The following is a 13,237-nucleotide window of genomic DNA, read 5'->3' as shown; positions in this document are numbered from 1 at the left end:
GCGTTTCTTTCCAGCTGGGGACGTGGCATCCCCTCAGCCAATGAGGAGGCTTGAAACAGGGCAATACACGCTCCTAGCCTCCACACGCACGGCTGGAGGCTGCCTTCGTCCCCCGCCGGGGATTCAGGTATGTATTTTCCTTATTCTACCCCAGTACCCTCCAAACTATTCCCTTCCCGCCCTCCCAACCCCACTTACCTTCTTTTTTCACCTTTTTCAGGAGCGAACGCGCTGGGAATACTTCTGTCCCCAGCACGTCCGCTCCTGATGGCCGCCATGGAAAGGGAAAACGGACTCCGTTTTCCCTTTCCCGGCGGCCATTTTCTTTGACATTTTTTTATTTATTTTTTTCGAAATGCAGTAGCGGGCCTGTAACTATGGGCCACGGGGGCATTACCTTGGACGGTATTGGCCCGCCGTTGAGGGGCTTATTGCCACAGCCATTTCATTTGTCGAAAAACCACATGCAACCCTAGCAAAGGATTCTATTAGCTCCTCCATTTCAACCTTCAAAGCTGCATTGAGTTTTCTGAGTCACCAGCGTGATAAAATTGTAGTTTATGTGTTTGAGAGTCTTTAGAAGTAAGGTTTCATTACGATTCTTTTTTTTTATTTTTGACTTTGTATATTATTAATCTAGTGGAATGCTGTTTTGTAAGAAGAGGGATTATGTTGTAGAGAAATGTTTAGAGTATGCTGAACTATTTTATGAAATGTCTTGGATGTGAGGAAATCTATTGCGTTTTGATATTGGAAATTGTTTTGTTGTGAAAGGTTTACTTTTTAACCATGTCACACTAATAAAAAGTAAAAATAAAGTTCCCGCATTCAGGGCATGTGAGCCAGACGCCCACACATTGGACCATTCCTGGAAATTCACTAGCAGTTCAGAGCCACAGAGCAAAGCACTCTGGGTATCCAGCCATTAAAAAAATGCTTAGAATTCAGCTGTTTCTCCACACTGAGACTAGCCTTCAACCAGTGGGTTTTCACAACTGAAGACAAGGGGATCCTCACACATCAGGTTGACATGGGCTCTAAGCATTTTAAGTGTTGACCCGAGCCTGAGCTCTTGCAACATAACTATTGACCTTTTAAAGTTTTTGTTGAGGCCTCCTTGCTTTTCAAGAAACGGTTCCAGGTTGAACGTGCCATGTAAACCATTGGGAAATATTAGGCTCACGGCATATTAAGTGGTTCATGGCAGGATAATAGAAGTGTTGTTCACGGACCATGAGCGGCAAATGCTAGCCGGCCCCTCCAAATGTGGGTCGTTTGTGAGCAAGGTGCGAGCACTGAGGAAATTGCCAACCCCAACTTTACCTCAAGCGGTACCTACACCCCCAGGTGACAACTCCATCCTTCTAGCTTTCAGACGCCCCTCAATCATTTGGGCGGGGGGGCGTCTTAATTTCGTCTCTACGATTTTAGTACAAAAAAGACAGCTTCTAGTTGTAACCCTCCGAAATGCCAAGGCCTAAATCCCCTTCCCACCAATTAATTTGACCCGGAACTGAGAATTAAACAACCATCTCCAAGGAGGACTCGCATCACAGCTTTTTAAGACTGAAAGTTAATGGGAGTCGGAGGGGGTACACATCGGGGTGCTGGGAGGGAGAGGTGGAGGTGCTGGCAGAGATGGACACTGGGTATGGCTCAGCCAACTAGCAGTTCTGCATTTTCCTGGTATAAGAGGTGTCTGGGCGCCAGGAGCAAATGACACATATGACATCAGCCAACCCTTCTGAGGCCTAAAATGAAGGGAGTGAAAGAAGCAACGCTCCTAGTGTCAGGTTCAACTCTGAAAGGCGAGTGGGGTGGTGTCTGCCAGATGTCACACTCTGCTGTAACCCCCACCCTCCATTCCACCGTTCTGAGACTTGCAGTGGCTTGACATTATGTAGACTCGTTCTTATAGACCAGCCAATGCTGGGTGAAGGCGCGTGCCTGCACGTTGGGGCTTCTTCACACAGATTCTGACCCGCACAAAGTGGATGGAGGGGATACGATCAGCGGTTTGTGCCTTTCACTGCAGCATGCTGTGAGTATGAAGTTATATCCGCTAGGTGTGCATGCACACATAGGAGTTCATTTTAATGAAATGGGTAATTTCGCGGCGCAAGCCCTCACGTGTTGTCTGTTGACATATACGTAGGCGGCTCTGTGCCACCAAATTTTCGTTATTCGCATGGTGGAGTGCAAAAGTGCAGGGCAAAAGGCGGCGTACATTGTGCACTTTGCCCTTTGCCCTGCATGTTTGCCTAAACGCTGCCTAGCATGCTGGCTTACCAAGCAGGGTGGTTTTCTTTTAATTGTGAGTGCCGCATACCATGCTTGCAAGGCAAGCGACACTCACAACAACAATGAAACCCTGCTGACATGCAAGCATGTTGGGCAGGGTTTTATTTCAGTTGTGAACACTGCTTACCATGCGCCGATGGTAAGCAGTGTTGACAATTACAATTAAATGCTGTCCAACATGTGAGCATGCCAGGTAGCTGGGCAATGGATCCCTATGAGGTCTGACTGCTTTATGCTGGTGCATAAAGCTGGCTGATCCCACATGGATCTCCAACATTTGCGCCGCCATGAAAATCCATGCCCGTGCAAATGCTGGAGCATTTGTATGGCAAAGAGGAAGGGAGGCGGCAGAAACGCAAGTTGCTTTCCGCCTCTTCTCTCGGCACTACACATGTTTGAAAATGTGCCGTAATGTGAATGAATGGTGTAAAAGCCTCTCTTAGGGCTTTTACATCATTCACTTACGTTAGCTGCTCATTGATCATGCGCTTCATAGTGCAGATTTGCCTTGACGTCCGACATGAAAAACATTGCTGTCATCGTTGCACAGTAGCTTTCCAATTGCAGAGGAAAGAAGCAGGCATAATACGTTATCTTATACAGCACATCCAGCGCTGGAAGTGGAAGTGATTACCTGTGTGAGCCCAGCAGCGAGGAGGTGGGCATGGAGGGGAACAATGAGTTGACAAATGTGGAGGATGTTTCTAAGCCCCCCATAAATAAACATTTCCATTTCAGGAGATTCATTATAAACACCTGGAAAATATCCCAAGAGAAGAGAAATGTTTCCTATGATTAAAGGTGCACACCTTTTAAACCTACAAAGCATGCTTGAATATTTTCTACAGGGCATACTAACATGAATATTCACGGGCATCCTGCCTAGATGTTCAAGTGGTCTAGGGTGTAAGCCTTTCAAATTGACGTGTTCGAATCCCGACTTCGGCAAGAAAGGCAAATAAAAAAAACTTCATAACGCTTGAAGGGTGTAAATGGTTTTCTCTGATCCCTGGAGACATATTTTTCCAGATCTGGGAAAGTCCGGCCCAGTGACCAATGCTGGCTGCACCTTTCACCACCTTAGTGGTTTTAGGGGCCTGCACCTTGTCTGACCTAGGCATATTGCGACCAACGCCAGACTGGTACCAGACCTTGTTTCAGGATAGGGAAGAATGGAGCTAGAATGTGCACTATATAGTGAAATCAAGTCAGTTCTCTGCGGGAATCCCTCTTTATCCTCATCAGAATGGGGTGGTTTGTTTAACAGCGCAAAAGCCATTTTCTGTTCTTTCTTAATGCATCCCTCCCGTTCAGAATGAGGGTGCTGAAAGGCAGTAGTACATGCTTCATTTTCCGCCACATAATAGTATTCTGCATGCACCCATTGAAGAGTGAGGATATTTGAAAGCCTACTAATGCTAGCAAAACAAAGTGGGTTCTGGGAGTCTCTCTACCAGCACGAACACAGCCCATTGACCTGTTCTTGGGTGGATGGCCCCTGGGAGAGTCTCAACCAAGTCTTTAGCTAATTGTCCCTTTCACAGAGAAGAAATATCCCTGCATATCAGTCTTTGTCCTGCCCAGGGGCAGTCCAGCACCGAAATGCTAGGCAATTCTCCTCTGAACAAGAGTACCAACAACAACCCCATACACGTGTTTCAGCCTTATTGGGCATCATCAGTGAAGTGGTGCTGTGTCTCTCTGAGAACAGTGAGCAAGGGGTCCACGTCTGGATTGCCCTGGTAACTTAGGGTGAGACCCAAAGTTACTTAATATGCAAAACAAAGTGGGTTCTGGGAGTCTCTCTACCAGCATGAACACAGCCTGTTGACCTGTTCCTGGGTGGATGGCTCCTGGGAGAGTCTCAACCAAATCTTTAGCTCACTGTCCCTTTCACAGAGAAGAAATATCCCTGCATATCAGTCTTTGTCCTGCCCAGGGGCAGTCCAGCACTGAAATTCTAGACAATTCTCCTCTAAACAAGAGTACCAACAACAACGGCATACACGTGTTTCAGCCTTGTTGGGCATCATCAGTGAGGTGGAGCTGTGCCTCTCTGAGAACAGTGAGCAAGGGGTCCTCGTCTGGATTCCCCCGGTAACTTAGGGTGAGACCCAAAGTTACTTAATATGCAAAACAAGTGGGGTTCTGTGAGTCTCTCTACCAGTACGAACACAGCCCATTGACCTGTTCTTGCTAAGTTACCCGTGGAATCCAGACGTGGACCCCTTGCTCACTGTTCTCAGAGAGGCACAGCTCCACCTCACAGATGATGCCTAACAAGGCTGAAACACGTGTATCAGGTTGCTGTTGGTACTCTTGTTCAGAGAGAATTGCCTAGCATTTTGGTGCTGGACTGCCCCTGGGCAGGACAAAGACTAATATGCAGGTATGTATCTCCTCTGTGAAAGGGACAGTGAGCTAAAGACTTGGTTGAGACTCTCCCAGGGGCCATCCACCCAAGAACAGGTCAATGGGTTGTGTTTGTGCTGGTAGCGAGACTCCCAGACCCCCATTTGATTTGCATATTAAGTAACTTTGGGTCTCACCCTAAGTTACCAGGGGAATCCAGACGTGGACCCCTTGCTCACTGCTCTCAGAGAGACACAGCTCCACCTCACTGATGATGCCCAACATGGCTAAAACACGTGTATGAGGTTGCTGTTGGTACTCTTGTTCAGAGAGAATTGCCTAGCATTTCGGTGTTGGACTTCCCCTGGGCAGGACAAAGACTGATATGCAGGGATATTTCTCCTCTGTGAAAGGGACAGTGAGCTAAATACTTGGTTGAGACTCTCCCAGGGGCCATTCACCCAAGAACAGGTCAATGGGCTGTGTTCGTGCTGGTAGAGAGACGCAAAGACCCCCCTTTGATTTGCATATTAAGTAATGGTGGGTCTCACCCTAAGTTACCAGGGGAATCCAGACGTGGACCCTTTGCTCACTGTTCTCAGAGAGGCACAGCTCCACCACACTGATGATGCCCAACAAGGCTGAAACATGAGTATGGGGTTGCTGTTGGTACTCTTGTTCAGAGAGAATTGCCTAGCATTTCGGTGCTGGACTGCCCCTGGGCAGGACAAAGACTGATATGCAGGGATATTTCTCTTCTGTGAAAGGGACAGTGAGCTAAAGGCTTGGTTGAGACTCTCCCAGGGGCCATCCACCCAAGAACAGGTCAGTGGGCTGTGTTCGTGCTGGTAGAGAGACTCCCAGACCCCCTTTGATTTGCATATTACATAACTTTGGGTCTCACCCTAAGTTACCAGGGGAATCCAGACGTGGACCCCTTGCTCACTGTTCTCAGAGAGGCACAGCTCCACCACACTGATGATGCCCAACAAGGCTGAAACATGAGTATGGGGTTGCTGTTGGTACTCTTGTTCAGAGAGAATTGCCTAGCATTTCGGTGCTGGACTGCCCCTGGGCAGGACACAGACTGATATGCAGGGATATTTCTCCTCTGTGAAAGGGACAGTGAGCTAAAGGCTTGGTTGAGACTCTCCCAGGGGCCATCCACCCAAGAACAGGTCAATGGGCTGTGTTTGTGCTGGCAGAGAGACTCCCAGACCCCCCCCTTTGATTTGCACTCATGCTAGCAATGCTGACAAACTATTGCCCTGGTTCATAACGTATCTGCAGAAACAGGCTTCTCAAGCCATGTTCTGCAAGTCCCTGGTTTGGTTTAAAGTCCATGCCATTTTGCATTTCCATACAGTACTGCTAGTTTAGTTTTCCCGCTTTAAATGCAGGAGTACCAATATGCAAAATATAGGAGCATAAACAAGCCAAGACTGGATCTACATTCCTTGCCTGCCACGGACCAACTTAAAATCTCCGTAAACTGTCCTCTGTGTCCTAGTTTGACAAAGACATGCAGGTTTGAATTATGCAAGATGAGAAGAAATTTGGAGCACTACAAAATGGTTACCAGTTTTTGGGACGCATGAGCACAGTGGGGAGAGACAGTGGCTAATGTCATGAATGTCCACAGCACTATATACCCTATTCAGTGCCGTAGGAGAACCAATAGAGAAGCTTAAGGTGGTCTCAGAAAAGCTCTAGGGCAGGGCTAGAAAGGTGTTTTACGATACAACTCACATGATCCCTCACCGATGACTACACACCAGAACATCTGGAGATAACATGCTTAATACCAACACATGGTTTCTAAGCGCAGGATTGGGATTCGAACCCATGCTGCGCTGCCTTGTCGTGCTTCCAAGACAAATGTGTTGCCCCAGAGTTATCCTTCCTCCCCTTTGCCTACTACTAATCTAGAACACTGTACCTGGTATAATGTGGTGCATATTATCCTTAGCTATACCACTGAAAACTGGATATTCTGCTCACAGCAGAATTTACAGGCATCCTCCATTTGTAAATCAATATAGAGTGTTCTGGAACAGCCACAGTGCATTGCGATCCCTTCACACAGAGATCCCCAGACCCAGCATAATGTGCAGATACAAAGAAAACGGCCAGAAGTCTTTTTCCAGGTTTTTACTCCACATTTGTTACTTTGATAAAAGGGCCCAAGGACTTGAAACTGAACAGAGTGTTAATGTTGTGTCTATTGCAGTTCTCCACTGATAAAAGAACTGCATATTACAATTAAAGTGCCCAACACGGAGACAATATAACCCAAGCATGGGCAACGTTTTGGCTTTTGCACTTCTTCATGGCATTTTACATTTATAGGCATGAATTTGTGCTGGCCACATAATCACACAAAGAATGGGCTCAGCTCAAAAACACTGCAGGCTGAAGACTGACTGAATACTCCTAACAGATTAAATCAGCAGCTGGGGCACATAGCCTGCAGTTTACACAGCGTTCTAGGAAGACTCATAACATTCCTGTGATCTCTGTATCGTCCAGACTGGCACAGTCTAGACACCTTTAAGACCCAGTTAGTGAGGCTGTAAATAATGTACAACAGGACAGTGTAACCCCTAATAACCAGTGTACTACAGGGTCCAAAAGTAGGAGTGTACTGTTCTGAAGTTAAATACAGACCACAGCGGACGGAGCTACAGAGCAATTCTCTGAGATAAGCTATCCAGCTTTCAGCAGGCACCCTCAACAGCGAGGCCTTCGGACCTCAATATCTCCCAGCTGGCATCCATGTCACCTAACTTGTGTCTGCCTTGATAAAGACTACGGTCGAAATGCACGTCGGCTCTTTGTTTCACCTTTATGGCAAATGTGGTCAGAATTTCTCACGTGTTATTGAGTACATTAAAAAGCATGTACAGAAGCAACCTTTGACTGATGTGTCTACATTCTCCATTCACTTACGTATACTTGATACCAAGATAAACCGCACAAAAAGTGGACAACCACGAACTGCCAGCGCCAACTACCAACAAGGCTTGTCACCTCACCCAGTGCATGATGTATAAGTTCAAGTGAAGGAAGGCTAGATAACTTTTGTTTGTAGACAGATGAGATTATTGTGCGGTAGCAAGACCTAGAACAAGTTCACCAACCATACTGATGAAAACATGGCATCAAGACTGATGTAAATATGCTGCTCATTCCTGATCTAAGGAAGATCTGAGAGCATGAAGGTTATTTGCCAATTTCAAGCTGAAAAATATCTGAGCATCATTCATGCCTTTACGATTGACCTCTGGGACAACAGAGGCAGCCGCTCTACTCAGTCTTTAGCTGCAGGTTTCACACTGAATAATGAATTTGATATGATCTTAGTTATTTATAATGCGCAAATCCACAAGGGAACCTAGCAAGAACTGAATCTAGGCGCAGGTGTCAAATAGCATGGCAGCCAGAAGGGACCATGTAGTCAAGGGTAGGAGGATTATTGAAAGAGATACGTTTTCAGATTCTTCCTGAACAGATACAGCAAATGAATTTTCCGACGATCAGCGAGCAACAAATTCCAGGCTCGAGGGACGCATACAGAGAAACATCTGTCTCCACGATACACAAAATGGCAAAGGGAATTGTCAAAAGATTTTAACATGCGGATCGAAGTGACAGAGTTAAACAGTGGAGAGACATTTTAGAGGCAAGATAGCTGGGGGCTACGGTATGATGGCACTTGAAAATCAAGCAGAGTATCTTGAAGAGGACCCTCTGTTGCACTGGGAGCTAATGGAGGCTGCTACGAAACAGGAAAATAGTAATGGATCTAGGAAGGCTGTAGAGAAGTCTAACAGCTGCATTCTGGGTGATTTGTAGGCAGTGCATCTGGCCAGCCGGAATGCCCATAAGAAGTGCATTACAGTCTGGAATTTAGCAGAGTCCCGGCCACAGCTGGGCGATCTTTTTATGTGATAAGGGGCAAAACAGATATAAGGAGTTTAAGTTGGAAATATATGGATTTCACAATTTCGCTGATGTGCAGATAACAATTTATGTTTGGCTGTGAAATGCAGCCAAAGTTTTTAGAAGGCAGCCGAGACTTCAAAGAGAGCTGGGCAGAGAACACAAGAGTGTAGGTCAGCAAGCTGATTTTTAGATCCAAACACAAAAATCTCAGACCTGGAAGGGTTTGGGTGTAGCCTATTTGCCAACATACAGCTTTTTATCTTTGTGCGCAAGCTAACACTCGATTGATTGCATCCGAGGGGTTCTGAAGCCTGACGTAGATTTGAATGTCATCAACTTATGAATGATAACTTAAATTGTGAGAAAATGTTTAAAAGTGTCAGAATATAAATATTGATTAGTAAGGGGAGAGAAAAGACCCCTTTGGAATGCCACAAAAAACTGGCAAAGAGTTGGAGTAATAGGTTTGATTTGCTGAGTCTGATTTGATAGGGATTCATCAGATATCAACACCACCTTGGCCAGCCCGGAAATAAGAATGTCATAACCTACTGTGTGGAACGCTACCGATAAGCCAAGCATGACCGGCATGCTGAGATCCCCTTCATTAGCAGCCCACAAGATGTCATCCCAGGCAGCCACAAGGGCAGTTTCAGTGCCGTGACCAGGCCTGAACCCAGAATGGCATGGGTCAAGAATTCCATGATCTTCAAGGAAGTTTTGAAGCTGTACCGTGACTATCTATGTATTACAGTTGAAATGTCTTGCTTAACTCAAATCCTCCAACCAAGAAAGGCCCCGAGTTGCAGAACATAGAACTACCACATACAGACCCATACACATGGTTGGTGTAGGTTGTTTCAGTATAAAAGAGTGACATTCTAAAACATTACATCCCATTGTATGCTTTTAGCATCCAGCCCCTGTCCAATTCTTCATTCAGCCTTAAATTATTTTGTTTCTTTCGCTTGCACTAATCCCATCATGGCCAACAGCACACTACCTAATCGGTTGAAGGGAAATGGCGGTGAGGGACAAAAGTGTTGGTAATGGAATTATCGCCACCTTTCCTGCTCCGCAATACTACGAGTTTGGCCCTGGAGTGGGGGATTTTCCTCCAGCATTATGCTGTAGGTAAATCTTCCTACTTTCTGCCGAACGATCTGCAGACTTACTGCAGCGCTAATTCCACTGGCGGTAATTCTGCCAAAATCCCCAATGGAGTCCTATGGACTCCAAATTAATGGGGACTAACACTGCCACCACCACTTGTTATCCAGCGGCAAATTGACAAGCCCAAGTGGCGGTAATTCCGTTGGGTGACATTGCAGTAGATTTACCACCAGAATACCGCCCAACTCGTAATGAGGCCCATTAATGACCTGCTACTCATTTGCACAGAAATAGCAATTCATATACTACTGGATGCCTTTGGTAAATACTGCATTTTCAAGAAGATGGTCCTTAATGAAAACAAAACATAGGAAATAGTAATGGGCAGCTAAATGCCAGAGGAGGCGTTTTTTGTGTAAATGGTCTATGTTTAGAGGTAGTATGCAACTTTGACTATATTCGGTGCTAAAGTCTGCGGCAATGCACCAGGTGCCACGGTAAAGGGTACTCTGACTGGATGCTTGCTTCCAGCGACTTGGGTGTGTCCTATCACTGATCATATCACCCTCGTACCAAGTGCATATTGGATTAAGCTATGGGTTAACCCAGAATCTAAGGTATACCAAGCCACGTTTTAAGGTATTTTATTTGTGGATGCGTGTATTAAGATCCTGAAAACTTTGTATGCATTGGACTTTAAAACGCGGCCGGCATCTCTAACTACGATTACTAGAGATTTCCTTACAAAAGTGAGGGAGATATTTTGGCATGTGAGAAAGGAGACATGATGGGTGACCTGGGCAAACCCATGTTGTTCTGATGTTCAAACATGCAGATACATGGGGAATGGAGGCTCAAGTAAACAAAAGGAGCCCCAGAAGCTATTTATTCCACCCTCTGCGCTAACTGCTCAGTGAGGCAAGGTAGCTGGGGCTTTACTTTGTGAGCGTTTTTCAAATAATGGGTTCAAATGATGCATAATACAGCAGACTTTCTGTGAAAAATTGGGTAAAAAGCCAAAAAATGTACAATCGGTTTTGTAGGGTAACGCATGAAAACATCCATTTGATGCAAGTCACCAACAGTGCACAGGAGCATTTGAGTATTTCCCAAAGTATTTTCATGATGCATTTCCCCACAAACATATGCCATACATTCGCAAGCTGGTTGCACCTATACATATCAGTAATCCTATATAAGAACATTCTCATATTTGCTATAGTAGTGATCCTATAAAAAGAAAATATTTAAAAAGGAGCTCTGCTAATATAAGGCCAGTATCTGCACATAACAACAAACCCCTGTTGGCTTTGCCAGTACAAAAAGCCATGCACAGTAAGAAATGGTTAGACTGGGTGCATCAAAATGCCAGTCTAGCCACGTAATAACACTTATCATGCTTACTTTATCGTAGATGCCCAATAAAAAATGTCATGCCACAGTAAGAGATGGCTAGACTGGCTGTACTTAAATGACAGTATAATCACATAATAAAACTAAACATGCTTGCTTTATCGTAAATGCTAGTGAGCAGTTCTCTGCTTTGATTCATTAAATAAAAGAGGCCTGCTCACCAGCACGGTGAGCGGGTCTCTGATATGGGGGCACCTTCACCCCCCCAAATCAGACCTCTGATTATGGGGTGTGATGTAGGGGGTGCATTTTTTTTCACACATTCATGCACATACATTCGCACATCCATACACATCATTCACTTTCTCATTCACACACACACCCCCACACAACATACCTCAGACACTGTAAGCTGCTGTACCCCAGGCTGGAAGCAAAACGCCCAGCCTTGGGCATGCGCACAGGGGTACGAACACGAAGCCAGCTCAGGTGCACTCCCTCAGCTGCTTGTTGCAACTGAGGGAACACTCATAGTTTTTACTGTGCTGGCTTGTCCAAAATGGGTGGGTCGATGCTCCGTCGCCCATTTTGGACGAGCCGCCTCTGCTTGTTTTTTGCCTTCTGGGACTTGCATTTCTGCTTTTCCCATTATAAAACTCAGACAACAAGTCCCAGAATTCTAAGAAAAAATAGGACTGAATAAGCACCTACAGATTAGAATCGATCTGGTCGGCAACTATGTTTTATGCCCAATTTTTTCGGTCCAATCAGAATGAGACCCTAGTTTTGGCTTCCAGGTGCACCGACCTATCAGGTAAGGCAATCCATCTCTGGTAGGAATAAAGAGAGCATGGGGAATGGGTACAAAAGAAAGAGTGGTATAATTAACTCATAAGGGCGTATGTAGTAGGTTAAAAGGGGCGATAGCCGTGTGTGAGAATGTGTGAAGCAGCTGGGCGATGTCAGCATTGCTCTACGTGGTAGCACACACATGCGTTAAATAAATAAATAAATAAATAAATAAAACATTATCCCCCTGGTCTCTCATCCTCATAATCTGTCTGTCAGCCCCTTCCATGGCCACTGTTTCCAACCATCTGGATTTAGGAGGTAAACTCTTTGTGAATTGCCCGGAAACCTTAACCTCAAGGAGCATGAGATAATACAGATACACCCTGACCAACATGGAGCGGTTGGGAGTGTTGCTCCTTTTCTTTTTTTTAAATGTTTAAGTTTTACTGTTTCTATCCTTTTATTTCACTGTTCCAGAATGGTGTACTTTTAAAATAAAAGTGTAGGAAGAAGTTGAAACTGAACATTCCCTCAAATAGCAGGTGTGTTTGGGGTTCGGTTGGCGCGTGGTGGTGATGGGGTTTGCGGGGAGCGGGGCCAGGCCAGGAGAGAACGTGGTTCCACTATTTCTTTTCGTACCCTTCGACCACCACTTGAGCGAAATAAAATGTGTGAGCGAGTTATTGTAGCACCACCTGTCTCTGCAGGGCTCGGGAGCAGCTGCACTGCTGAGGCTTTCACTGACATCAATCTGAACTCGCCACTTAAAGTGACACTGAGGCAAACCCAAGACACTCACCTGCATGGGCCAGAGGGGCCGCCGTAGGCTCTCCAGTCGCGCTCGCGCCAGGCGTCGGTCCTCGGGCAGCAGTAAGGCTCTGGCCACGGCAGGGGCCCTCCACCAGACAGTTCTCCTGTTCCCTGCGGACTGAGGGCCGGGGGTGTCGTTTCTCCCGGGCCACCGGTCCAGATCCGGTCACTTGATGTGGTAATCCGCCTGCCTTCACAATACGGCTTTGTTGTCCATGTTACTCTCTGTGGTAATCTTCGGAATTAAGCCCACTCTCTGTTTACTGAGACGGGATAAAAGGAGGGGGTGGTGGCGGGAAGGGCAAGGGCTGCAGGGATCCCAGTGCACGCACCGGCGGCTCATTTGTTTCTCCTAAATCTTTCCTGTTTTTCTTTCCAGAGTTACTCGAAGAAAGCCTTCGGAATTAATAACCTGGATTTGTCCCAACTGGTTCATAGCATGCTGTGAAGCCGGAAACGTACCAGTCACCAAGCGGTGCCAGGAGCATTACCCCACAAATTGCCTGCAACCGTAGGAGCCGATATATTCCAAGATCGATGCCCCCGTTAGCCGCTTTATCTAAGTACCCAA

General features: G+C 46.1%; 1 protein-coding gene across 1 annotated transcript in view; it reads right to left on the bottom strand.

Moving 5' to 3' along the window:
- Positions 1-12,845, bottom strand: part of BEST1 (bestrophin 1) — a 168,236-nt gene extending 155,391 nt beyond the window's left edge. Inside the window, exon 1 of the mRNA XM_069623899.1 lies at positions 12,656-12,845. The gene's annotated coding sequence lies outside the window, so the exon portion shown is untranslated. The remainder of the gene's footprint in view (positions 1-12,655) is intronic.
- Between the last annotated feature and the right edge of the window lie 392 nt (positions 12,846-13,237).

The sequence above is a fragment of the Ambystoma mexicanum genome, chromosome 11 (genome assembly GCF_040938575.1).
Source record: "Ambystoma mexicanum isolate Mex_15411 chromosome 11, UKY_AmexF1_1, whole genome shotgun sequence".
NCBI classification, from domain to species: Eukaryota; Metazoa; Chordata; class Amphibia; order Caudata; family Ambystomatidae; genus Ambystoma; species Ambystoma mexicanum.
This window is presented reverse-complemented; position numbering and strand designations above follow the sequence as displayed.